This window comes from Scophthalmus maximus, chromosome 5, assembly GCF_022379125.1.
Source record: "Scophthalmus maximus strain ysfricsl-2021 chromosome 5, ASM2237912v1, whole genome shotgun sequence".
In the NCBI taxonomy this organism is placed as follows: domain Eukaryota; kingdom Metazoa; phylum Chordata; class Actinopteri; order Pleuronectiformes; family Scophthalmidae; genus Scophthalmus; species Scophthalmus maximus.
In genome coordinates this window covers 1,773,407-1,795,249 of record NC_061519.1, presented here as the reverse complement: position 1 = coordinate 1,795,249, position 21,843 = coordinate 1,773,407, and the positions used below count along the sequence as shown (strand labels likewise).

At 43.4% G+C, this 21,843-nt stretch overlaps 1 protein-coding gene across 4 annotated transcripts in view; it reads left to right on the top strand.

The window, feature by feature from the left end:
* Positions 1-6,195: 6,195 nt before the first annotated feature.
* The window catches only part of fam49al (family with sequence similarity 49 member A, like), a 31,470-nt gene continuing 15,822 nt past the window's right edge, over positions 6,196-21,843 (top strand). Inside the window, exons 1-2 of one of the 4 annotated variants that reach the window (XM_035634326.2) lie at positions 6,196-6,536; positions 19,632-19,718. The gene's annotated coding sequence lies outside the window, so the exon portion shown is untranslated. Of the gene's footprint in view, positions 6,537-19,631; positions 19,719-20,868; positions 21,284-21,843 lie in introns of those variants that run through there. The other 3 variants (XM_035634325.2, XM_035634327.2, XM_035634323.2) reach the window with 3 other exon arrangements.

The following is a 21,843-nucleotide window of genomic DNA, read 5'->3' as shown; positions in this document are numbered from 1 at the left end:
TTATCACACCATCCCCATCACCCTCTCTCCCTGGCCATCTTCATCCCTCCTCCTCCCTGTTCACTGTTTCCTAATCTCTGCCCCTCTGTCACTACATCATCTCTCTCTCACTCTCCTCCTGTTCAAGCCGCCGTCCCTCTACCTGTCTGCCTGTGCTGGTACAGACCTCCCCCTCTGCCTCTGTCAATGCATTTTGCCCTTATAAGGAGAGAGCACAGGCAGACTGTACTAACCGCGTGAGCTCAGCGGGGGTGTTACACGGAGAGTGGATGGTAGGGATGAGGATGAGGGGGACTGGGTGTCAATATACCACACTTCTGTCATTGACTCCAAATAAGAGGACAGAAATAGGCACACGGGGGTGGGGTGGGGTGAAGGTTCAGAGGCTGGAATTTGGAAAGGAAGGATTGTGAGGAGAGGCAGGTGAATGTATGTGAGTGGGGGATGCTTGTGCTGTTTGTCAGCTCGAGGCAATGTTAACTGAGAGGCAAGGCACTTTCCAGCAACACTCACCTTCCAAGGTGTTCCACTGGATTACTTACAAAGCCCCGTTTTCCCAGTCCTGACGCTGTGAGCTGGCCCGATCGCCAGCTCACCAGCTGCCCACATACTCATCGATATAGAAGTCTAACATTTAGCTGGTGAGAGCCCTGGCGGGGGAGTGTGGGCTTCAGTACGGAAGTCTGTGGTGCAACATGACTGGTCCAGGCTTCAGATGTTCTGTCCTTTGATGAAAGCAGTAAGACGGACTTTGGATGGGTGGACCTATAGACATTAAGTGAATATTGCTTAAGATTATTTATGATTACTGAGCATGTACACCCTGCATATTTTTAATCTTGCTCCGATAAATAACACCTTCATGAGATTATCTCTGAAAGAGTAGCATCGCACACTTAACTCCTATAACACTTCAATATTGATGTCATCTTCATAATTTCACACTTTCTTCCTTATCAGAACCTGCTGCTGTCATCACTCTCACACTTACTTGACCTCCATCAGTTGGTTGCAGATTTGGGAAAGTTGTGCTAGTTCACAGCCTCAGATTTTTCTTTTTTCATTTTCAAACTTGTAGTCTGCAGCCTCCCCAACCGACCATGACCCAAGTTACATAATTTCAAACTTTCAACATCAATATCTGAGATTTTGTGCAGCTGCCTCTGAAGCCACAAGAGGCATAATACAATTTTTTTTTCTTGTGCAAATTCCTATGGGTCTGTTTTGCATCATCTCATCACTTCTGCTATTAACTTCTTCCACATACTATCATATATCCAGCGCCTAGTAGCAGACTCTTCAACCACTACCGTGTTTTCTACACAACCCAGGAGATCTCAACTGGTTGGCACAAGCAGGAGAAAGGGATAACAATGAGTTGTTCCATCTTCACCATTGTTTTCACAACAGCATTTGAGATCATTCTAATTAATGAAAGACAGATAGTCCATTTCGACATCAACTCAATCGATGATCTCACCACCCTACTCCAGACAGAAGCATAAACCTCCAGGCGCCTGAATGGGTACAGCTCAGAGACCTGACAACTCTGCATCTCCTAGAACCTGAGCTTGCAGCACATCCTCTCCGTCGGACTGGTAGTGAGGACCCCACGACTCGGTCCTGTGTAAGCTAGCCAAAATCATGGGGACACGCAGGTTATAAGCAAACAGGGCCAGTCTGGTTACATCACAGGGGCTGATCCAGCTTGTCAGGCAAGCGGGCGAGCCTCAAAGCAGAAGCACGAGGCAGTGGTCCTTCCTGTCATCCTGTAGATGGGACTTGAGTTGAAGATCACCACAAACTCCCTATGGCCAAATATCTTGCTCTGGTCCTTCTCTATTAGGACAATCATTATAACTGAATCGCCTCCTCCATTGAAAGAAGACATGGGGATTCCCTTTGGTCTCTTAAGATCACAGGATCCAAGCGGAGGGAGGCTTTCAAAGATCGGGCGGAGGCAGAACAAGGGAGCTGCTAGCTCTGGCTTCGAGGAAACGACAAGGCGCCAGGAAAGCAAGGGTCCCAGGGCGGCCTGTAGGGAGCGGTAGGAAGACGTCCCTACTGCTGCTTTACCACCTCGAGATGTTTTGGGATTAAAGGAGCAAAATATCTGTGAAGTGGGGCTCCAGGCTGACTCCCCTGCAGCCGGCTCAATGGCTAATGATACACCTCTTCTTCTTCTTCTTCTTCTTCTTAAAAATAAAGAACAAAATATCAAAGAATTCCAGTTCCTCCAAATGACTCAAAACTAAAACATGAATTTCCACAGAATTCTTTATTGCCTCATTTTTTTGAGGCTGTAAAATGTGGCGTTTGTATGTATAAAACCTTCCTGAAAAGAGTGTTCTTGGCTCAGATTTTCTCACTCCGAGTTGCTTCTTCACCATGTTTCACCTTAATGGTACCAGTGCACTTTACTTCTCCTCATAATTCATAAAGGAAGTCTTTGAAGAGACTAAACTCACCCGACGACAGGCTCGCACACCACAGGCAGTCACTGCCATTCATGCAATGGCAAGCAAGAGGGGACAATTGACCTAAAAAAATTATAGACACCATATAAATAATCCAAGGTGCTCCACCTTATTCTGGTTGGCAATAATGCTCAGATATTAATATTTCAGTTTGAAAAGGCCTCCATTTCTCACGCACACTTTTGCATATTGTAGTCTGGGTCTTAAAAATGCAGCATGTCCCCTCTTTTTTCGCCTTATAATCAATAGAGAAAATCAAATTGAAAAGTCTTTCACTTCTTAAGCAGTTGTGAAGTGAAAAGAGGATTTTGAGTATCAGAGTTTTAGATTTAGGAACAGATACCTCTATGCAAGCGGAGGCAATCATTATTTGATATTAATGTACTGAGTGACTGTACACAGTAGGTTTCCCTGGAGGCAAACTCTAACTAGAAGCTTATGCAAATTGACTTACTCACCGTCCTCCCCCTGTATCCTTGGTACATGTTTCTCATACTGCATTACAGTATATTGCATTGTTTCAGAGCCACGCACCCAGATCATGTGATGATCATGTGTCTCAGCCGGGGTTCTGCAGTATCTACTGTTCAATCTGCAAAGACACACAAAGACACACAAAGACACACACACACACACACACACAAGAAAGACACTGGTGTGTGTCTACTCTGAACGGCATACAGAATTAAATTTCACGGTGTGGTGAGATGTGAACAATTTATCTTTTAGCCAGAGCTGAGTTGGTCAGGAGGGTTCAATACAATGCCTTACATCAAAGATGATGTTTTTTCACAGACACCAGGCAAAAAAACCCCACCCCTCTTGTTTCAAAGACAACATCTGGTCCCGTGCGTGTTTGAGTCATTAGGGGTGGTGATGCTTGCCTGAACTGTGAAGCTGGAGTATTTCATTGTTTGAAAGCCTTCCAGATTCAGATGCATCATGATGTTAATAAATGATCTCAGCTGCCTATGTTGGAGTCACTCAGAAAGGAAGACATTTGAACAGCAACACTGATATTGATTAGACAGTGGAGAAGTGTGTAAGCTGACTTTTTAAAACACAGGCCATTGTGATTTAAATGAACTGCTGAACACCAAAACCATCAGCTGCAACTGTTTGTTTGTTCCCGAAGCCTCAAATTTAAGCATAAAAAGAGGCACTGATTCATTCATTACATGGATTACTTATCCTGAGTGACATCAGATAAGACAAATATATCAAAACCCTATTGTATTACTCATGAACATAGAGGGAATGTGCAGAAATATTGGTTTCATGAGATGATGTTTGAGATTTTCTGTCTGCGTGAAATCATTTGTTTACCTGACTGAGCTGGGAGGCGCATTTCACATTTGGAGAGCCAGATACACAACATCATAACAGATTGAGTTGTGCATCATTTCAATGAGCCGGGCAGCAGCTTTATAATAACCTCCCACTTAATGAACCTCAGTTATTCTGAGAAAGCATCTCCTCTGTTCATTAGGCCTCAGTCTGGAGGTGAACACTTGCTTCCAGATTGTGTTTCTGTAAATATGTTAAGTAAAAAGTCAAAGCACTTTCTTGTCACTACAGAATTTTTTTTTTTAACCTTTGCTCCATCTTTGAGGTGCTCAGTTTCTCAGGCCAACTATTGCAACATGACTTCCGTGTTTCTGTAGGCCTCTTCCTGTTTGACGAACTACAGAGGACACAGCTGCATTCTGGTATATGTCGAACTCTGAGTTCATCCCTTGAGTCAGACTTTCTGTGAATGCGTGCCTGGAGGCTATGATGCTCAGTATGTGGCTGAATATACTGTATTGTATCTCTATGTTTTGGACCATTCGGATGATGTGAAAGTCGCAGAGATCCTCCTCTTAGGGGCAAATCCAAAAACAGGAAGGCCCATATATTTATTGTTAGACATTATCCTCTTCCTCTGCTTTTTCATTAGGTTGAGCAAATAGCATATTGAGCCTTTGTATGTGTCCGATCATCATCATCATCATATGTATAGCTATGCTACATGTATCTACTCTGCTATGCTTAACAGTGCTATTATTAGCTGCTAGCCTGCTAGTCATCAATCTAGAAATGAGATAGTAATTAGATAGTTGTATTTTCTAGTACTTCCTCATGACAGTGGTGTTTAACATGTCAAGGAGCAACATTTCTTTTGAGAGGCTAAAGCCAGAATCCAGCTCACGTCGACTCTGTGTAAATATTCTATGAGGCCGCAGACAATTTTCATGACCCTAGTGGTTGCAGGTGGTATTGCTGTTTGGTCTCTGTCGTAAAGACGCTACAGTAGAAAGACACTAGTAAGGACGAAGGTACGAAAGTTGTCAACACCACTTTGGAGATAACGGAGGAGAAGAAAGAAGCATGAAGCTCCTACTTCGTTTTCTGACTCGAAGCATTAACTAGCAGCAGCGTTAGCATCATGGCTAACTCAATGCCAGTAGCCTGGCACTGAGCTAATCACAAGAGGTGAAGCTTAATTGAAGCCCTTCTGATAGCCTCTGGTTGCAAGCTTGTCATATTCAGATGACATGCTCTCTTGGGCACATTAATAATCTCCTCAAATACACTCAAGTGACATGATAAATGAAGGGGCACCAGGTCATACTAACCTGATTCTACCCTATTTGTGACCCTAATACGTACTAGTGGAGTAAGGCAACAGATATTTCTACTATATCAGTCTGTTCCAGTCCCCCAGGGTGGGCTAGCACGGCCATACAGCACTGTTCTGGGTACAAGACCAGGGCAGGCACACACACACACACACACACACACACACGCACACACACACAAGCACACAGAATGACAATTAAGCTATGGCTCATTTAACCATGCCCTTTTGTCCCTATTGACGACCCTAAAGTAAGAGTGCCTAATGGGAGTTTTCACCATCCCAAATTCTTTCTGGAGGATAAGAACAGAGGCAAGGGTTAACACACACACACACACACACACACACACACACACACACGAACACACACGTGCACACACACACGCACTTACGCACACACACACACACACACACACACACACACACACACACACACACGAACACACACGTGCACACACACACGCACTTACGCACACACACACACACACACACACACACACACACACACACGTATAGTAGTCATTCCACCTGTTATAGTTAAAAAAAGAATCCATCATGTGCAACATCTCATAAATGTAAGCTCAGTTGTGATATAGTCACTTCTTGCATTTCAGACACAGAATAAATAAATATACCCTCACGCTGCTAATAACCACAATGATGTGAATGTCCTTCCTATCTGCAGCGCAGCAGCAAATGATGCTCGGCACAGTCACCCACACAGTTTGCAAAAATACTCTGCTGCACATCCTTACTCACCATGATTCACTTTCACATTGTGTGGACAGAAAAAGTCACTTTGCTGCTGAAACAATGTCAAACACAATACAAGTCTGCAGCTCCCACACACACACACACACACACACACACACACACACACACACACACACACACAGTAGGGCCACCTCCTCTTATTAACAGCAGGCTAGTGGGAGATGTCAGTCAAAGGGGGAGGGGGTGTTGTGAGGACATGTGTGTGTGTGTGTGTGGTGGGGGTCTTTGTGAGTGAGGGGGGTAGGAGGAGAAGGGGAGAGGGAGGGGGACACAGCGTTCTATTTCTCATGGACCAACAGCTGCTGTCTTTAGTGCAGAAGGAGAGAGAGAGGAAGAGGGAGGGCTGTGTGGCGTGAGGCAGTGCGTGTGCTCAGTGTTTAGGTGAATCCACAGCCCTCTGGCTCACAAGAATAAAGGATCCTCACAGAGGAGGAGAAAGAAAAGAAACACAGAGACTTATTCCCCCTTTTTTGCATCCTCTGTCTCTCGTTCTCTCCCAAGCCACCGGTTCTCAGTGTCTGCATTTTGTCTCTTTTCTTTGCCCTTTGCCCGTTGTCCTTCTCTTTTGTTCCCTGCATCCATCATTGCTTCACCTCGGTCCAGAGAGAAGGAAGGAAACGCAAGAGTCAGAGGCATCATCCTCCCCTCCCGCACACACCCAGCCGGTAAGCTAAGCTAACACTCCTTCCTCTTCTTTTTTTTTATTATCATTCATTATCAGTCCATCCGTTTGGCACTGATAGTGGTGAGGATAGTCCCACCCTGCACCTAAAAGAGAGGCTGCGAGCTGGAGAAGGAGGCTGAGGAGGAGAGGATGGAAGATGGATGAGGGTTAGACTTTGGATGGAGGCTGGTGGGTGACTAGTGATTTCTGCTGCGGGATGGTGCCATTGCCTGTGGGTAGATGGAGCTGGATGTGGAGGACTAGCATGGCTCAGGATCCTGGGGGTAGGGAGGGGAGCGCTGAATTTGGCCCGATCACATCAAACCCCGTGGGGCTGGTCAAGTAGGACTTGTTCTTTTTTGCACTGCAGTGCTTAGCCAGAACAGTACGGTCACCGCCACTGCCACTGCCACTGTCTCTCTCTCTCACACACAAACACACACACACACACACACACACACACACACACACACACACACACACCTCAGCATGGATCTGTTCCTCCTCCGTATATTAGCCATCAGGACTACAGAGAGTCCATCAGATGCTTATGTATGTTTTACTGAGCGTGTACAGTATATTTATTTTTAGTGAATGGTTGACATTTGGTCACAGGACACATGTGACCTAGAAACATACCAAAACAGCACATGCATCATATATCATATTGATGCGCTCGGTTCTGTGGTCAATGTGGGTGGATCGCATGTCAGCCACGCATCCCCGTCTTTCCGTTGCACAGACACACTCGCGTTACATCAGAAATTGTTAGCATCAGTACCTAAGGTGCTCAATTCTGCACAGTGAGGAAGGTGTTTGAGATGTGTGTGCTAATCCAAGCAGTCTTTGCAAACACCCTGATAAAAACAATAGCCCCAGATTACACTGCTGAAAAGGGGTGGGTGCATGCGACTAGAGTGGAAAACAGGGAGGAGGGAACCAAGGAGGGAGGGAGGGGGGAAAAACCTGAATGGAGGGATGAATGAATGAGGGCAAAGGCTTTTCAGGAGTTTCTCCAAATGTGAGGAAAAAAGATCTGCTGGAGGAAAACGGGTACATGAGATTATTAGCTGGAGAGGGATGACAGAACTCACCGTGCTACCGTGTGACTCTGCAGGTCTTCTCTGTGCGTGTAGTGGCAGAGCGAATGAGAGACAGGCCACGGATGGAGAGATGGGTAAACGGAAGGTAGAAAGAGGAAGCATGATGGAGTACTTTGTGTGCACAAGTGTGTGCATGGGCAGTTGGGAGGGAGGGAAAGAGAAACAGAAAGTAGAGGTGTGTAATTGGAAGATCTGCTCCCCGTCTATCCCTCCTGTAATCTACTGACTCTGGTCTTAATTCATATGAGTAGATCAACTGATGATTTACTGCCATGTTGACTTTCATGACACACACACACACACACACACACACACACACACACACAGACACAAGTATGTCATATTTTCTCTAAATGCACAACATAACTATATACAGGTGTATATATGCATACATTTGTGTATACATGAATACATATATACATTTGTTTGTCTACATTTTGAAAATTGTCATCATGTGTACTATATGTATATAAACATACTCATATATATGCATTTATATATATATATATACACATTCATACACATGTTATACATACAGTATACCCATACTTTGTATTTGTAAAATTATATATAATACTGTATATTTTATCTATTTAACATTGTTGAAGGACAACAAACATTCTTTGATTCTTACTATACTCCACTGTCATTTCAAACATGTTTGTGCACAGTGAGGGACATAGATGGATTTTGAAATGCTACCATACAGTGTGCATCAAAATATGTAGATTTTAACCCATTTACATGTATGAAAATCCGGGTGCACTGAAACAGCAAACATGCGTGTGCTCTAGTTCATGATTGTACTAATCAATGTGCGTGTGTGTGTGTGTGTGTGTGTAGGGTTTTTTTTGGTGCCTGCTATGATATTTACTTCGCTGTTGCTAGGACACTCCCTTTGAACATTTTAACCGAGGCTTTTCATTGGCCCGCCGCGATGATGCAAGATTCCCTCACCCCAAATCTTTCCTGCGCGCCCATAGAAACATGCCCGTCTGCATTTCCTCCTCTGTCCTCGCTCCTTCTCTGCCACTCTTTGTCTCACACCCCCTCCTTCTCTCCTCTCTCTTTTTCGGTCCGTCAGCATCTCTCCTCGTCTATTCTCTCTATTCATCTCCCTTGCTTCGTCACCGACGCAAACATTTATTCATACATCCCCGATCTCAGTGTTTCTCTCCTCGGTCTTCGCCGCCTCAGTACATTCTGTCACTTCCTTCTCCCTCATCCAGTCAAAACGTTAACTGCAAAATGGTGTTGACAGCATGTGGCGGTGTCTCCAGCGCCGCACAATCATTCTACCCTAACATCTTTCAGAGGATTAGTGTGTGTCTCACAATGTCTCATTTCCTCTGTCCATATGAGTTGCAGGTTCTTCTTAGGCCGCTTTAGCATGTGTCAGGATCATAGATAGATAGATAGATAGATAGATATCACCAGGTTTGACAAGACAAAAGACAGGAATGGGGGTTGGTAATGTCAGAGTGGAGGAGATAGTCCTTACATTTCCCCTAATGCAATGTCTCTACATCAGCCCTTGTATTACACTATTCCCCACAACTATATGAACAACCAAATATAGCTGTGTTCATGTTATCACAGCAATTACCCCAAGTTCACCGCTACACGCCGTTCAACGTGAAGACATGAATCTCACATTACAGAAGTGTGTAACCGTGTGGCAGTTATTATTTGTTCAGGGACTGGGCATAGAAAATGGTGGTATATGAGAATGAGAATATCAGAAAAAGGAACAAAAAACAGGAAAGCGGAGGGAGAAAGGGAAGCAAAAAAAAATGGCAAGAGTTCGTCTCGTCTGATGCTTCTCTCACTATTTGTCACTTTCGAAGAGGCACTGTCAACACAAGCCATCAGGTGGAATGATGTGTAATGATCTCCTCCAGCCTTCAATGTACTCAGACATCGCTGATGTCGCCGCAACCTCAACTGACATTCTGTGAATAAAGCAGTAGAGTGGCACATACAGTGACACAGAAATGTGTCATGGTTCCTAGAAGAAGACAGCTGACGATGCTAATAGAAAAGCCCTTTAAGAGAAGTTTTAGGCCTGAACAGTCAGGTCAGTATACAATCTAGAGGCATCTGCAGCTACTTACATTGTCCCATGCAACCAAGGTTTAAATATCTTTCTGACATGAGTTTAGAAAAGTTTCAACAGTTTGTTTCACCTTTAAATTCGACAATGCAAAAACCTCATTTGGTGGATAATTGGTTGGTACTTAATTCCAAATCATCTTTGAACATCTGGATTTACCGACCATCAATTTGGGTTGAAAAGACGAGGAGTGATGTAATGGTGGATTATTACTCTTTTCTACTTAGAGAGGGTTATCAGACAGACCTTCATAATGCAGCTGCATATAAGCGGATGGACAACCATGTTATAATACAACATCATCCATATGTTTGTCCATGTGGCCCAGCTGGTTTTCTCAGAAATGCCTGACAATCCACGTTTTATCTGAATGATTCTGGTGTTGTTGACCGGCCGACCCATTTGTTCAGCCACAACATCTGTCATACAAACATCTGTCACCGCTTGCTCGCTGTTGACGTTTCTTTTGTTTTCATTTTGGAATTCCGCCGTTGGATCAGATGAGTATTGTCCAGCGTTTAAATCATTTGGGAATTTGAGATGTGATCCATCTCTACCTGGTAATCTTATGGATTTTAATCCAGTATTGTCAGGAATTAGAGATTACTCCCTCAGAGCAGAGATGATCCTGTTAAAGGAACACAGGGTGGAATGATGAAGGGTACAGGGTGATAAGGGCAGGTCCACATATATGACGCTCTAGCTTCTCTAGAGCATACAACCTGAACTGAAATTTAAAGAGAACTGGGAAAACATTGCGTATAATTTATGTCTTTAACATTTTGGGAATTATCTAGGCTATTTTCTGTCTTGCAAAGAGTTAGATGAGGTAGCCTAGATAGTATTCTCATGTAAGCATCTTACCTTAGCACAAAGTATGGATGGACTGACTGACTAATACTTGTTAACACCTGAGTTTAAAACGTCTTTTACGTCTTTATCTTTTTCAAAATATAGCAAGTTTTGCTATTTAGTAAGCCGTAGGAGCTGCGAGAAAGATTTTGTGACACAGACTAGCTGTTGCTTATGCTACGCCAAGCTAACCACCAATTGATTTTAGATTCATTTACAGCACAGACATAAGATTGGTATCGATGCTTTCATATAAGCACAAACCATAATGAGCAAATTTCCCAAAATGGCAAACTATTCATTTACAAGTGCAGTTCCCATTGCAATTAAGTTTACAGTAATGAAGTCAGTTTTTGAAAACATAGAGGAACAACAAATCCTGAACAAACACTTTTAATTGAAATCTTCCAATTCTCCTTTCCTCTTGCTTTCACAGAAATCAAACTGCAGGACTCAACATTTGATTGAATATCTCAACAAACAATTTTGTGGGGTTTTTCATTCATCATGTTTGAAGGAAGGTACTCAGTCAGTGAGGAAATAAACCTACAAGGTAGTGTGATCCAATTCTCCATGACGAGGGAGGCAAGATCTGATAACTCTTCGATCACATTACCTAAATCCTAGTCCTAACCTAATGTTAGATGGCACTTGTGGAACTCACAGAGAAGTCCTATTAAACTCTGTTATCATCCTTGTTACGGTCCTGCAGAAGCTCTTTCAAATGCGTGATATTACATCCGATGAGACAGAAATAGGCCACAGTGAATCCTTTCCTGCGCCTGTGAGTCGACTTCTAACCAGACACGACTTGGCTTGTCCAACTCTCTCTTTCTAACAAATTATGAGAGGGGAGGCCGATTTTCTGGGTATATCATATGACCTCGGTCTTCTCTCTCAGGACTTCGAACAGCGCCATGGCCTGTTGCCTGTCAATCAGATCAATCGCTGTCCACTAATATCAATAAATAGCCCAAATGCCCGCCCTCTGGCCATATTTAAGATCAATACACCCAATTCAGCGGGAAGGTGAATTCAATGTAGGCCAATAGAAGGGTGAAGAGGGCGGAGTGGAAGGACAGGAAGCGAGGCACGATTGCAATTAGTGTGTAATAAGTGGAGAGGCAAATTATCTACTTAGTTATCTCAATCGAGCCATAATGCTAATTCAGTGCAACTTCCAAAAGCAAAATCAACATTTTAACAAACATACATTGTCGTGTGGATTTGTGTCCGCCTATCATTCAGGTGGAGTCCTGAATGATAGGTGACTACATCATTGTGTAGACTTCAATAGTAACTTTTTATTAGCATTAGGAAAGTATAACATGTGTCTGCTCGAAAAGTCACAAGATATCACAAGTAATATGCTAACAAAATATGTGTTTGATTGTTTTCCAGCGAGAATTCCAAAGGCCGCTTTTGTCGACCTCCGTGTGAAATATACTGATAAAAAAATAGACTAATAAAATAAAAGATAAAAATAAAATTTTCAACTTGTAAAACTGTTATTAAAACTGCAGTCGCGTGAGAATTGAAACCAGAACCGGGGGTTGGGGTGTTAGTGGATGGTCAATTCTTATTTTAGTCTCACTTTAAACGTGTGTGTGTGTGTGTGCGTGCCAGATCTGCTGTGGGCACACTAGGATGCTGGCAAACTGTACCTGAGTTCAGTGTTTGATCAGGATTGTGGGACCACACATAGACTCTATATTTCCCTCCTTTCTATCAACACGAATACACACACACTTTCTCACTAATTAGTTCAGCTGGAGTACGTGAGGATTTATCTACTGTATATAAAGTTCATTTGCTACTAAACATCAAACATCAAAAATATACGTCACTCGACAGAAATAAACCACAACAACAGCCAAGACCTCACACATTCACACCAGGGATCTAACACGTCCCAAACGGATTCCCGTTTAGGTCAATCTAGTTCCTGTTCAATCAATTCTTTTTTTTCCCCCTCTGCATCAGCTTGAGCACATTCCTTACATCCCAGACAGTTTCATATATTCGAGAGCTACTGCTAGTGCTATCCTCCCCCTCCCACTGGGACAGGGAATAGTGTAACACTGCATCTTCTGCCATGTGAGACACACTGCAGCACAGTCTGACGAAGCATCGCCTCAGTCAAGGGCACTAGCTCTTTCAGTACTTTATGTGGAGACACACAGCGCTGAGTATAGATTCCAGGTCACGCTGGGGTCAGAAGTCACTCAGTCATTCTCCTTGGCATGTGCTGTGGCCGAGAGATTGAGACATGTGCCGTGTTCCAACTCCACAAGAGACCATGATAATATTCATTGTAATATATAGAAATTGCCGATGTACACTCGTCATTGTTGATATTCGAAAAATACTGTACTTAACTGTAAGCATGAACATCAGATGAAGTAATCCTTTTGTTTTGACTATGACTTTGGCTAACGTCATTTTCAGTTAATACAAAAGCTGTTATAGCGTTCACTAGAAGCAGTTAAAATGTTTCACACTGAAGAATTACTCAGTTTAATGGTCATTTATTGTTATTATATATATATATATATATTGCATTGACCTTATCCGTTCATGCTGCCTTTTTTTTGCGGCCATTTATCTGTCACAATTTTTCCCGGCCCTGCCGCAGGGAAATCATGCCCCCGTGCTTAATCCCAGTTGTTTTCAATCAGTGAAATAGCAAAACACAAGAGCTTTTGAAATCACAGAAAAATCAGAGATGTGGACCGTAAAGAGGAAAGAGGACTGTTTGGAATGTTAACTCACCAAAAATATAAATGTACATAAAGATAAATGACATGACAGTTCCCCCAGAGTAAAGCCAAAACATCTCGATCGCCCCCTGGTGGCTTGCTGCAATATAGGACCTAAACCCCGCCCCCTCCATGTTAGCAGGTGTGACATGGACCAAACAAAAAAAAAATCAATGTGCAAGTCAATTACATTTTGCCCAAAGATGGTCTCTGTCATTTTAGGATGTTGCTGTATTTGAATTAGTTGTTTACAAATGGGGTGCGATGTCATGATTGACAGCAGAGTTTGGCTCATGATTTGTTGGTTGGGTGCATTGGTGGGACTTGGATGCCACAACTCAACTCTCCAGCAACTACAACTACCAATTACTGAATTATGCACCGCAAGATGGCAGCACCTGTAACACTATACTGTGGCTTCATTTTTTGTACAGGTGAGAGGAAGTGGAGACAATGTTACTGAAAAGTAATCACAGAAAATCTATGTTTTTGGTTTTTAAGATTACCCAGGCGTTTTTTACTATAGTTGTACAACAATTCATTTTCATTGTGATTTGTGAAATGGTGTACAACAACACCACACGCATTTTCAATATGCATTCTGAATTCTTCTGTGAAGAACTTGTCTGCTGGAGTGTCCTGGTGCCCCAGTGCTTCAGATTCATTGCATTTCATATTCCTTTCACATATTTTCCATGTACTATCAGCTAACAAAATGTAGCATGAGAGACAGAAAGGGTCTGGATGACAGAGATTAAGTTATGAGGCAAAGGATAAGGGCGACTTTAGATCTCTGACTGATACACAAAACACATGATTGGTTCAGCGAAGAGAACATTGGAAGTTGACAGAGAAAAAAAGGCAGACGGACAATAAATGGAGTGAAACAGTTGAGAGTTGAAGGAGGGAGGAGAATTACAATACAGTGAGTTCAAATTGCCTTTATGTACTGTTTTGTAATCGCCCTCGTTGCTCACACACACACATATTGCACTCTAACCATTATTTTTACTTGCCTAACCCTAAAACATAACTTTATACTGAATTTACAGGCGTCTGCCTCACACACAATACAATCCAAACGCAATTCAAATTCATTTTATTTTCAGCCCAATGAAATTGACTTCGGTCGTCAAAACACACATACACACACAGAAATCACTGTGTAAGCAGGGACAAAGAGGAACTGTCTGTACAGTATATTGCGTTTTTTTCTTTGTTTGCAGACAGCAGGGGGTCAGGGAAGGACAAGGAAGGGGTGGGGGGGCGAGGGCTGAAGGGTACAAAGATATCCACACTTAACACACACATGCACATACACACATCACAAGCACGCCGCGAGTATATGTAGACCCCCCTAAAAGCCTATCGGGCTCCCTTTGATAGCAGCTAATTAGCATCAATTACAGTAACACCAAAAAGAATAACAAGAACTCACTTTACATCCATCCGTCCTCTGACAGCACAGAGAGGAAATTAAAAACTGAAAATTATTTCCAACTCTGCTTTTCCAGGGGTCATAATGCCCCTTTAGATAATCTGTGGCATTCAAATATTTAGATATAGTAGTATAGATATAGTCATGAATACTTACTTGCCATACTTACTAATACTTACTACAGATACCTACTATATACTTGCGCTGATGCTGATATCATATATATATACACAGTATATATATATATATATATAAATAATACAATAATTATACATATATATAAATAATACAACCAATACTGTCTGATGTTACAACACTTAAATCCAAATTCCTAATGCATATAAACCATTATGATATCTAAACAGTAAAGAGAGTTCAGTTTTTGTCCACCTCACAGTACATGAACATCAAATCCCTCCGTTACTGGCCCAGTTCTGTATTTCACTTGAAAAATGATCACACTGAAGCATGTTACACAATCGGAATTGATCCAAGAAGAGCTTCAACATGCAATACCATCTCTGTCTCTGTCGGTTATTACTCTTTCTGTCTCGCACTCTATCATCCCTCTTTCTTTGTCAACCATGCAGCGCAGAATCACAATGCTCATTTGCAATTGCCCTTTCACGAGGCACCGGGCGCCTCTCTGGACTCACACTCAGCTAGCATGCGTGTACATGTGTGTGTACATGTGTGTGTGCATGTGTGTGTGCATGTGTGTGTACATATGTGTGTGCATGTGTGGGTACGTGTGTGTGTGTACGTGTGTGTGTGTGAGAGCGGGAGAGATCGAGAGAGGGAGAGGGGGGAGGGGTGTTGCGGGAGAATCGTAACCTCCTCCTACCATTTCCATCTCTCTTGTTTGCTCTGATGCTCCATTCTTCTCTCCCACACTCTGCCAATCTCCACTCGATTCTCCTTCCCATCGCACCTCATCAAGGAGTGGCGGTATCTAGAATTGTGACTGAGTGTGTTTGTGTGCGTTGGCCTGAGGCAAATTGTCTGTAGCCTTCCATTGGCGGTCCATCTTAAGCTATGGTCTTGTTGAGTCTGACATTGCAACCTCCCATTTTAGCCCTCAAACTGACTCTTTGTCAATGTACATCTTCCCTTTCCTTCTAATTTCTCTCCTCCTTTTCTCATATCGACTCCTCCTCCTCTTCTCTCCACCTGCATGTGATCAGAACCCATTTTTTCCTCTGGCATCTACCACCAGCATCGGCATGCTATTACTCACACAAATTTATATAACATAAAAACACGTCAGCTTAGAAAAATTCATTGTCTGATAACTAAAAAGAAGACGTACTGACTTTAGGTGGGTGTTTAGTTCACTCTGCATCCATCCACCTTTCTCTTCCGGTAAAAACACACTGGTGACACACCACAGCTCCCTTCACTCGTCTCTGTTTGGGGAGAGTGTGCTGAGAAAGAAAGAAGAAAGGATAGAGGTACCGTATAAAAGACGGAAACAGAGGAAGAGGTCAAGAGGCTGTGTGTTGAAAAGAAGGGTGAATGAACGGCTTCATAAAAGAGGAGCTTGGAGTTAACAGGGGGCGGCGAGAGGGGTGTGTCCAGAGAGCGGGGCAAAGGTTGAAAAAAGTGAAAGAGAACAAGAGGGAGTAATAGGAGTATTTACTAGCCTTTTTTTTTTCCTTTTAAAGAAGGAACCTGTTCAGTGAGCAGAGCTAACAGGAGCCGAGTACCTCAAACTTTGAATAAAACAGACAGATGTCTCTGATTTCTTCCTCTCTTACCTCTGACCCGCTGACTCTCACCGTCAGCTCTGAAGTTGCTAAAAAAGCAGCTACCGAACATTTCGAGACGGAAACCTCCCGCCGGCTGGACTCCCCTCGTACAGCGTCTGCTCTCGGGAGACTGCAGCAGAGTAGAGACTTCTGATTCGATTAGTATGACACAGATTCATGATGGGCCTCATCAAGTGTCAGCGCCAGTATCAGAGTCTTCCTGGGAATCCTATTGATTGGCTTTTGATTTGAAATGGTTTGTGAATCACATGCGAGTGTAAGATCACGCCACTTCTCACCAGCTATGGGAGAGTTTGGACAGCGCTCTCCACCACCATCCCAAAATGGAATCTTTGCAAAGCTGCACTGACGGTGCTTGACCGCAATATATAAATGAATAAATAGATACAAAAATAAAATAAACATATCAACACAGTCCAAGATGTTGTCTCTGAAGCACTTCTGCAGGTGGAGTGTCATGGACATTAGCTGTTGTCACATCACCTGACTATGAATCTGTCGTGGAGCACTGTGGTGAAAGAGATGGACAGGAGACATTAGAAAATGAGGGACAAAGAGATGCTGCTTTAATAACGCTCCTGGCTGGATTTGAATGGACGACATTGGTGCTCGCCATCCACGCCATTGCCCTTAATCCGCCGGAGCTAATCAATTGATTAACAGAGGGAAAATTAATCAGCAACTGCTTTAATAAGAGAATAATCATCTAAATCATTTCTTAAGAATAAAATGACAAACATTTGCCGGTTGTAGCTTCGTGAACATAAGCATTTCAAGCTTTTCTGTGTCGTATGTTTAGATCTTTAGATGCTGCACTGTTGGTTGGACAAAAACAAGACATGACAAAAATTATGAAGGGCACGTTTTGATTGTAAAAATTATGAATCGTGAAAGTAATTGGCAGATTATTCAATGAGGGACTAGTGCTACATTTGACTGTATCCTATTACATGTGTAAAATCAAATGGGAAGGATTTAAAGTTTGACTGTGACTGGGATTAACTCAATCTGAGTGCAGTTTCATCACCAACCCACATGTGTATGTAGCCAACAGCAAGAACATAGATGAAATTTTAAGTTTGCGTATGGATCAGATTAAGCAGTGCTGAGAAGGCAAACAGGTGGCGCAGAGCTCAAATGGAAATCTAAAGCACTCACCTAATTAGAAGGGTTGAAAGTAGTAATCAGTCAAAATGTGCAGACCGGGCCCTGAAGCAGGAGTGAAATTAGAAGCCTGCTCTCAATTTGATCTGGGTAAAAGCATTAATAGTTATAACAACAGCTGCTGGTCTCTCATTAATACTAAGTTAAAACAATGACTTCTCTCTGGTTTGACATGGCGCGAGTTTCACCTTTTGTTGTAGAAAGAGAATTCAACAATAAAAAAAGGGTTCAAAAGGAGTTCAAAAAGGTCAAGGGGCAGATCTCGAACAAATAAAGTCAGACTCAGAGAGAAAGAGCAAATTAAGTTTACCATCACACCCACGAGTATTAACCTCCCAAGCCTTAGTTCAAGTCTTCACGCCTCTTGACCTCACTGTGTCCGTTGACATGCTTGACCTTTGCCCTTTCACAAAGATGAGAAATCAATAAGCATTGGGCAATTTACTTGAAAGGAACATGTAGTCGGAACAAGTCTGCCTGTGGTAGAGGGCATGTTAATCCAGGAGTGGTGGACGACGTAGTTTACAGCCCCAAAGTCAATACTTCGGTGTCCCACACACTCAAGAGATTAGGAGAGTATAATTCATCCATCCATCCATCCAACCCACATCTGATTGATAACGCAGAACAGTACCTGACTGTGTGTTGCAATGTGAATAAGAGGCTGTGTTTCCCTGGCAACAATTCTTCAAAGGCCCCCAACTCTCTCTCTCTCGTCTCTACTCGCTCCTGGTGAGATTCGATGATGCAAGGGCAGCAGCAGTAGTGTTAATAGTTACACCAGGCGGCTGGTGAGTCAACGCCAGAGTTGTGAAAGACAAAATGAATGAGATAAGCTTCAACAAGCTCTGTCCATTGTGGAGATGTGAACATGGGAGAGACACAGAGAAGCGCCTTCTAGGTTCTTAGATGAGAGACATTCACTGTAGCTCTTGGTAGAGTAATACTGTTTATTACCTTCACTAAGGAAATTATGTTGTTATCCTTTGTTTCTGAACAAGAAATGATGCTCATACCTGCTGTTGACACACTTTTAAGCTCAAACATCAAACCTTAAGCTGCCCGTGAAAGCGGATTCAACAATTTCCATAAAGGTATTTTTCTAAATAATGATACTCCTTTTCACGCAGCATAAAGACCATCATGACACCCTTAAACGCAGCTTCAATCAGTATAACATGTAATAGCAATGTATCAAATGATTGCATGAAAAAGGGGCAATTTTTAGTAACAAACCCAGTTATGGTTCACCGCTCATCACTAGCTCCGTTCACTGCTGCAGCAGGCTATGGTTTTCAGTGAAATGGTTCTGAAAACCCACTGAACACGACCTTACCCAGCACCAAATGGCACAGAGGCAATGTAGGCGACAAGCCTGAGAACATCTTGGAGCATGTAGCAGGCAAAGAGTTGGATATTTATCTCAGGAGCTCACATGGGAGATGGGATAGATTCATTAGGTGGACACAAACACGACTCCAAATCACTTTGAATGTATGTTAAGTAGGCAAGTGTACACTAACACGTGTTCTCAGCTTGTTCCTGTTGTCCTCAATTGGACAAAGAATTTAATATATGTTTAAAATTCCATAAACTGATGACATTTTTTTTATTTAGATCAACAGCTTAACTCTAAGTTGATTTCACCGCGAGGCTAGATGAATAAAATCATATCCTCCCCTGAAATGCTAATGGATGGATCAGCCCAAATATATTATTATTTTTAGCTCCTATGTTCATTTGCCCTTTCTCTTTGTCCAAAATGCCTTTACCCTTGCTGACATTAACTATTTTAAAAACCAAATTCAACACTATTCTCTACAGTGTACATGTTGAAGTTGAGTTTTATGTTAATTTCCCTCTCTCTCGCTCTGTCTGTCTGTCTGTCTCTTTGTCAGGTGGTGGGTGCTGATGCTGTAACCACTGGAGCTGACAGGCCTTGGTTGATGCAGTGAAGTGTTCCAGAGGGATAAACACAAGCGAAGGTAGGAATGAAAAATGAAGAGTGGAATAATTTGATTTAAAAAAGTAGGGAAAGTGAATAGAACAGCAGCAGAAAAATAAGGACATGCCAGAGAAGCACCATATGGGCGAGTCGGAAAGAGGAGAGACGGGGGGACAATTTAGGAGTGAGGAAACAGTGATGGGTAGGGAGTAAAAAAAGATGAGAGCTGGGAGAGTGCAGTCGCTGCATGCTTTGTGTACAGTACAGCTGCTGGATGAGTTTGATTCACAGGCCAGTGAATACCCCGTCAGCCAGTGTGCAACAGAACGAGAGATCATTGTGGTTGGAGGCAAAGAGAAAGAGGCACAGACGAAGAAAGGAGGCTCAGATGGTCTTATTGGTGAGTTAATAGAGGTTAGACTTGGCAAAGCGGAGCTGTTTCTGTGCTCGCTGAATCCACACTGATGGAGCTGCACAGGAGGAATCCTTCAGTTAGAGCTGAAAGGAGGCCGGGAGGCCAGATTGGCTTCAAGTCTGGACCAGGTTGGCCTTTCAGTCGCCATGTGGGAGCCGAGCCGTGTCTTTATCAAGACTCGAGGAGCCCTTCGGTTTGGTCTCTCTTGCCGGACTACAGATGAGAGCTGTGTGCTGCACAGTTGCGTAAGAGAAGCACTCTGCTCCACTTTCCCGCTGGCTGAATACGAACAGTGTGTGTTTGCGTGAAGCAGAATCCGCAACCGGTGGCCACCAAAACACTCTTCCTAATTCACAGAATGTCGTGTTCAAATGACCGAACCGTTGGTTACACACACACACACACACACACACACGAACGCACACACACGCACGCAAACATAGAGGCTTTAAAGTTATGTAGATTATGGACCCAATCTACAAGTTTAAAAGCAAATGTGTGTTTGCACGGCCTAATCGCCATATCCATCCTGCCACTTAGAGCCGGGCCACCAGTGGCACCATGACAGAAATGTGCAGTGACAAGACAAGGCCAGAGGAGCCCGGAGAGTGCTGCTGAGTGTTGAAATGGAGAAGTGAGGCAGAGAGGAGAGCTGGAGGGGATGTTGTTTTTTTTTGAGGAACCCATTCTGACGTCAAGAGCAAAAAAAAGAGAGACAGAGTTTTTCTCACTCTGAGCACAGATTGTAAAGATACAGACTCACATCAGGACAAAAGAGCCAGAGGGGGAAAAGACAGAAATGTAAATAACAAGAACCCCTCGTACTGTGTGCTTTTTTATACCGACATTCACACCCAGCAGGGTACCCTCGGTCTGTAGCATCACGCACACAGTGAATAGAGACAAACCACAGGCCTTTAAATAGACGACTGAAAAGGAGAAGTGTGAAGTTGACGGAGATGCACAGCGAGAGACAGAGGGTGAAAGAGCGAGAGCAGAAGTTTACATCAGTCTGTAGCAAGGCAGAGAGTTACGACCAGTGCAACCGGTGGGACATCGCTCAGAGCCGGGGCGAAACCTGGGATTTGCTCACAGCTGCGGTTTCACAAGGCAAAGGACGAGGACAGGTGGAGGAAGAGAGGGTCGGAGGACAACGGGAGAAAAGAAGCTCTCATAGGAGAAAAAGAGGGGTAAGAAGAGAGAAGTGTGAGAGAAAGAGTTTTTTGTTCAACTGGTAAAGATTGATGCATTGTGTGAACAAGCTGGATGCTCCACCCCCCCACACATCTTCTGCTAAGTCGAACAGACGATATTACCAGGCCAACAGTATCCAGGCAACCATCAGCCGAGCTCTGCTCTCTGGATGGACCACATGCTGATCCAATGTGTGTGTCTGTGGCCGTGGTTCAGCTACAGCTAAGGCACACCTATCCCTGTGTCAGAAAGCTTCATGCAAGGCTCTGATACGACTCTCACCTTGACTTTGCCTTTGCAATCTCCTTGTCAGGCTGACGATACTCATGTGTTATTCATATATTCATAGCCTCGGTGCAGTGCGCGGTGGAGCAGGTGTTCTAAAAGTCAGGGCGTGTTTTACACCTCCGGACTGATGCACATAGGTTACAGCAGTGACTCAGCTCTCTCCCTCTCTCCCTCGGCCTCCCAACCCATTTTGTGGAGAGAGCGGCAGACCTATGAAACAGAAGATACAAGTGCGTCTGAAAGAGAAACAGCGACTTTGGATGGAGAG